This window comes from Rhipicephalus sanguineus, chromosome 10 (genome assembly GCF_013339695.2).
Source record: "Rhipicephalus sanguineus isolate Rsan-2018 chromosome 10, BIME_Rsan_1.4, whole genome shotgun sequence".
Taxonomy (NCBI): Eukaryota; Metazoa; Arthropoda; class Arachnida; order Ixodida; family Ixodidae; genus Rhipicephalus; species Rhipicephalus sanguineus.
This window is the reverse complement of record NC_051185.1, coordinates 39,510,829-39,517,843: the sequence shown is the minus strand read 5'-3', so window position 1 is coordinate 39,517,843 and position 7,015 is coordinate 39,510,829.

Genomic DNA, 7,015 nt, shown 5'->3' with positions numbered 1-7,015 from the left:
GGAGCAGACGATTCAGAGTGTTCGAGTGGACACTTGGTGCGACTGTTTCTGCCCTGGCGTTGCCCTCAGAGACAGGACAGACACTTCGGCATGCACTTCCTCACACTTTTTTAACTACAGCCAGAACACTTGCGTGACATCTTCAAGAGCATGGCACCACATCGTCAGCCGATGAAAAGACACTTCAGTCATTGCCAAGACATTCGACTGGTCTGCTCTGGTGGTGCTCTCAAAGGTAGCACATTGTCACCGACGAAAACGCAGGGTGTTACAGCATCTCTTCTCCAACGCGTGACCGTGGCAGCTGGCGTGTTCAAATGACAGTGTCCACGATCGGCCCTTGCCATCAACTGAGACGTGAATGCTCCGCCGATAATCGGCTATCACTTGATATGCTGTGGTACATGGCTGCACGTCCAGTACAGGCATGGTACTCGCAGGAAGAATCAACAGTCCAACATGTTCGGCTATACCTGACAGCAGCTGCTGGTGGCATTATCTCCTGGCTTGTTTTTATTGCTTCAATCTATTACGCATCTGTCATCTCGCACATACACCGAAGTTGCTGCTCACACTATGTTTAAGGATTCTTTTGGCACGTGAAAACATAGGCCACCTCTAGCCAGCTGTGTAACATAGCTCAAAGCATATCCATCCTGGCATCTTATCTAGGCATGCCATCTCAGGGCACATCTTCATGCACGCAGATAGCAGGTCACAAATTTATGGCTTTCGCTGGTAAATCATCGCTTGACAGGCCGGTGAAATCCTGTGTCGTACTTCAAGGACTATGGGACAGTTCTTCAACCTACTTAGCTTCTGCACTCTTCGGTGACATTACTAGCCGGACACTTTGACGTGTATACCAACTCTGACAAGTAGTTGCAGGAAACAAACAGTGATGTGACGCAAGCACCGGCATGACTCTGGTGCATCATCGTGCAGCTTGGTGTGCTGCAGCTGAATGGAAATCCCGGCGTCATTCACACGCCCAGCACTCAAACTTGTGAACTCTCCAATGTCTGATGTCACACGTAAACAACTCTGTGTTTTCGACGTAAGTGTGTATGTATTGTTTATGCGTGGCATTGTAGCACAGTGCAGTTGTTTCGCTAATGTGTGATAGGGCATTCCTGCATGTTTCCTTAATGCCCGCGAGTTTACGCGATAGCAGTGCATCCATTTTGCCGACGTAATTTTGCTTATATTGTGAAAAGACACTTAGGTCAACTGTAGCATGCCACACGTTTGCTACACACACCTCAGCACAGCCCAGCAGTTGGAATGCGGCTTGTGGTAGAAAAGCGAATGCCACTCTATGCCATCCAAGGTCAAGAACAAGATTTGCAATTTTTTTGTCTTAGAACAGAGAAACTTTCAAATAGAGCAGTTGATTTAAACTCTCCTCACGCCTAAAATGACGAACATTCATAGTTTACTCTTCAGGATGCGATGGCAAAGGCACTGTTATGATTAAGGACTTTAAAGCAAGTCGAGCTAGATTGAAAAAACAGAGCATTTGTAAGCAAGAAAATAATGAAAATTTGAAATCGTGATGGCGCCCATGTGACATCAGCACTGGCTTATTCAGAGAGCGGCGTAGAGGGTAGTGGAGATCAGATCAACTCGTTTGCTTTGGCACAGACGCTTCAAAGTGAGGAACAGGACATTCAGCGGCTACATTCTAAGTGACAAAGTCATGTACTGGCACATGGAAAGTGACGGAAGAGTTCTAGAGTAACAATCTAACTTTACTTAAACCTTTTCCTTTAGTGTTACTTTAATGATGTGCCCTCGTCTGATTAATGTAATCCTCGGTTCGTAGAACCAGTGAGCCCTTTAACATTATCAACTTGGTCAGCGTTTCTTGAACAAGTCAAATGCAGACACATTACCAGACATGTACACAGTGGCCTCGTTGGGGGGTTAGTGGTAAACTTGTATGTGAAGACTCTGAGGTGCATTTTGCAGTCTCATAGCTTTCCTAATTGCGAGTGCTTTCGCTTACAATATAAAGGCAGCTAGCATCAATTTTTTTTTAATGCTAGCACATAGTGTGTCACATATGGAAGCGCAATGGAAAAGTTAAAATGTGGTCTTGTCCAACTTATTGGACATTCTTATGGGCACATTATTGTGTGCTCAGGCACAAACACAGAGCCTGGTCACGTTGTATAAAAAAAAAACGATCTATCGGGTCTTCAGGCGAATGCAGAGAGGCCAAATGTGTAAAAACTTTCTCACCAAATGTTGCTGGCAGCAATGAGAACGCATTTTGTTAGTACAAACTAATTGCTGCGAACATTTCCAGTACAGAATACATCGAATTTGCAGAAAAACATGAATGAATTCAGTATAACTTGCATTTATACATGGAAATGGCAAAGGGCAATCATTTTCACAAAGGTTGCAATGTCTTTTGTTTCATAAGCAAATGACAAAACGCACTGTAATGCAGTGCTAGAAAAAATATCTTCTTGCACTTATTGTACTCCAAGAGCTACCTACTTATTCTGGTTCCATTGCAGGAAACCAGAAGCTCCCTTTTAATGTTTTGTATTCTTTTTATGTGTGCTTGCAACAAGGAGACTTTTTTTCTTCTCTGTTATTTGAGAATCTCAACCAGTGTGATGTGAAGCAAGTTTATGTTACAGTTTAAATACGCTTGTTTTGTACCTCTGTGCCAATGAACCACAGTCGTGGAATGTTTTAGCGCGGCAGATGAACTTAAACTTCAGAATTTCGGTTGCGCTTTGTTAATCAAAAGCGCGACACACTTCAGCCGAGTGAGATGCGAGAAGCAACAATGTTGAACTCGGCCGATGCAGCACCCAAAGGAAATCTGAAAGATTACGCTGAGGTTGCCAGTTTGAAATGGCAAAGAAATGTTTATTTCTTTGCAGCTATGCCTTGAAAGCCTAACGGCATCTACTCATTTGTTCTTGTAAACTTCGATGACTATGTATTTGTTGTTTTTGTTTTCTCATACATTTCAATAGCCAGTACAGAACAACATGCAGTTATGAGCAATATGAAGGAGAACACCAAATTCCTTTTTGAGCAACAATTACATACTCGTGATGTATAGATATGAATGTGATGTATTCATCCGCAAGAGGTAGCTTATGACTTGAAAATTTAGTGTTACAAACACATTTGCATTTGCCGACTGCATTTAGCTACTATGGCCTCCTGAATGTAATTTCTGTGTTCCCTTTCATATTGATCATGGCTGTACTTCTGAACCCTGCTTAAAGCCTTGACTAGTGAGACTAGTGACACTAGTTCCATGTGATCAAAGGCAGCTGGGAAGATTTCGGATCAAATACCTCTCAGAATTTAAGCGTTCTTTTTACTCGTTATTTAATGCACATTTGTATACTCAACCATCTTGCACTCCACTTAAAACAAGTGCAGGCCAAAGGCTATTTTATGTATAATATCCTTGCATTTGCTTTGTTCTGTTGACATTTTCATTTGTATATTTGTTTTAAAGAACACCGTTATGTTCTACGTTTGTATAGATATTTTTGGTCAAAAGTGACCCGAGAACCTCATTTCTTTTAAACGGTAGCTACCGGCAACATTCCTCAACGGAATCTTGCAACTCAGGCTTTAATGTTTTGACAAAGTGCCACATCTTTTTTAGATACACTGATGTTCATGTGCAATGTCGTTTCCTTTGTGCGTTGTGTTTTTCTACAACGAAGAAAATTGCACGAACACTTTTTAAGAGTTAATCGTGCTTTTGCTTTTTTTTCCCAGCATTGCAGTTATTTTTCTGTTCTCAAAGGAACAGGAGACCAAACACTGTATCATTATAATTAGGAGATGTTTTTAATACCGACGTATTGAACGATAAGAGTTATTTCTGTTGCAGCTACACCGTGAAGTAATAAATTTGCACCGCAACGCCGTGCTACTGTGTTCATCTTCTGCAACATTGCAGAGAGCATTCGCTGCAGCATTTCCAGGAATTAAAGGGGCCCTGCAGCACTTTTAGGGGCGAAGCTCCTTAAGGCGGCACCCGTTCGTCCCTCGTAGTCGTAGTCGTAGTCCGTAACCAGTCTTACTCTTTGACCTCCAAGGTGGTGCCGGTGGGAGATTTTTCCTGTGCGTTGTTGAACAATAAAAAATTCGCAGCGGTAGCTAAAAGCCGACTTCTTCTGTCTCTCATTCCCAATAGCAGCCATTCTTTACCTCCAAGGTAGTGCCTGGTGAGATTTCTCCTGTGCGTGATTAATCAATAACAATTTTGTTCAAAACGCTGTTGATTGATGAAATAAACCAACGAAAGACGCCAGATGTTTTGTAAAAGCAAAACGGAAGAACGCCAGATGTTTCTAAAGCAAGAGGAAAAGACGCCAGCTGCTTAACGAAAGACGCCAGATGTTTTCTAAAGCAATGGTTTTCTAAACAATGAAAATTCACAGCGTACATGTAAAATTAAAGTGAGCTGCAAGTCGTCATAACTCATCGAACCTTTAGTATAAACGCGCCCTATCTCACGTCGGTGATGATGTACTGGGCAGAATTCACGGAAGATTCACGGTTTACCGATGAACATCCGCAGCTTCGCCCACTCATCATCATTCACTCCGTGGATATGCTGCGATTTTTTTCAGCATGGTCAGAAAACGCTGTCGATCGGTAGTCGAGGCTCCTGAGAACACGCGAGCCAAACATTATAGCGCAGCTCCCAGCCTGGAATTTACAATTAAGTTTCCAAGTCAGCTAGAAATTGTGCCCTCTTCTCTCGACAAATGATGTCGTATACCCAAATGACCACACCATATACCCGAATTCACGGCCATTGGCTGATTTGAAAATCGTGAGCTGCATAGTTATCGATTCCGCCACGCGTCCACGCGTGATCGTGATCACACTGAAAGTAAGCCACACATTCGAAGAAAAAAAAAAGAAAGAGTGCTAAAGGTTACGATGCATGTGTGATGTAATTTCTTTCCCCCCTTGCCGTCCCTCCCTGCTTAGCTTCCAGCGCGCTCATCGGGACGAGAGGAGAGAGAAAGCAATTACATCGTGCGACAAATTTCTGTAACTCCGCTTGCACTTGACGGGTTCTAAAAATTTTTGCGGCTGTCGATTCGTGAAGCAACAAACTCCTTTAATGAAACCATTCAATGATTACTTGGAAGAGTGTTGCAGGGCCCCTTTAGATTTGTGTAAAAACGTGCCGCAATGCACCATTAGTTTGAAAAGGGTACACGAAGATGCTAAGACTTTGGAAGTTCACCTCACCAGGCCTGGGCATTCGAGAGAATTACGTTGCATCGATAGCGCAGTGTTAATTGCATTTGCGTAGTGTTGCACACATTTTCTCTACATAGACATCCTAAAATCCAAATTGAATGTCCGGAGGCTGGTTGCCTTGAAGTAACCAATGCGGCAGCAAGGAAGCGACGTCGCATGCAACAGTGCTTCCAGATAAGGCGCGCTACAGCACACAAATAGCCTGTTGTTGCGCAAACAAATTCAGGTGTCCTTGTGAAAACCCTCTTCGCATGGCGTTTCATTACTTCTATCACAGCTGTTGCTAAACCCTTGTTTTGGATTCATGCAGCAAGGCCCTTTCAGGTGATGCTTTACAACTTCTAGAAACAAGAATATGTGAACACTGGGACAAAACGTTTTGCAAGGCTTCGGAAGAAGACCAAAGTGTACATTTCGGTGAAGCAAAGGCTGTCAGAATCGCCCCATCACTAAACCGATCACTCCGGGAAAACACTCAAAACATGTTTCGTGCCCCACAGCGAAATATGACCTTTTACGTTTCTAACCAGGCGTGACGCTTCACCGAGGCGCTACGTGGTTCATGCAGAATTCCGAATCGTTGCGGCAACTGCACAGCTGCACAAAAAAAATATAACGATCCGCAGCCAATTCCACATTCCAGGCTGTGTCAGTAAGAACACTGTGTTCGTGCTTGTTAGTGAAAACACAACACAGGCCGGCGACGTAAAAAAATATAAAAATTTATTTGTTCCACTCTTGGAACATGGCCGTCGGGTAGACAGGTTGCCACGAAACATCCGTCCCAAACTTTTCACAAAGAACAAAGAGAACTTTGATTTGTCACGTACAAGAAATATATAGTGTAGCAAACTTTCTGAACCTTGAATGACGTGAACCTGTCGCGGTGATAACTAATAAAGAGATCGACGAATGTAATAGTAGAAGAATCCAACTCAGAAAATTTATTCATCATTGACACACTCAACTGGCATCATGCTGTTATAAATTATCTTAATTTGCACATTAATAATACTACTTTGTGTTTAATCTCCATGCACGCGTTGCAACATCTCAAACACGCTGCACACTTCATAGGCAGGCTCTTTCGTTAGTGTGACCTTAATTTCTATCCCAAAGGCTGCATCAAGTAATTCACAACAGTTCAGAAACAATCGCTACAGACAAGCATTACTCGACACAAAACTTGCTGCACTATTAAAGCGAGTCGTAATACAAGTTTCCAAGTTGTTCGACAGTTAATTAAACGCGGATCTCAGTGCAAAGATCCTCGAATACAAAAAAGTCTTGCTTTGTTTACAAGCTGCTGATGAGTCAGTTAATTAGTAGACAGTGGACCAGCCCCCCAAAGCAGGTTAATCTATAAACTAACTCGCCCAATGCCTACAGAAATAATGCAGTGCCACTTGGTCCCAATAAAAAAGGTTCTGCTATCACACTCTTTTTTTCCTAGTTAAAGAACAAGAACTGAGATTCAAGACAACTGTCTGCACGTAAATTTTCTTTAAGGCATTTGTCAACAACTGTCATCAACTTCTGCTATCGCTGTGCAAGTGGTGATGGCATTAGACTTTGGGGTAATGTTTTACGCTTTCTCTCTTCTAAAGTAAAATCGAGAGCAAGAATGACAGAATATACTCAACAGATGTAAAGTAAAGCGATTTTCATGATCTTCGAGCAAAAATATAGATAGGTAAATACCTACCTAGTTCATTTAGAATGCACTAGACTAAAGCATAAGGTA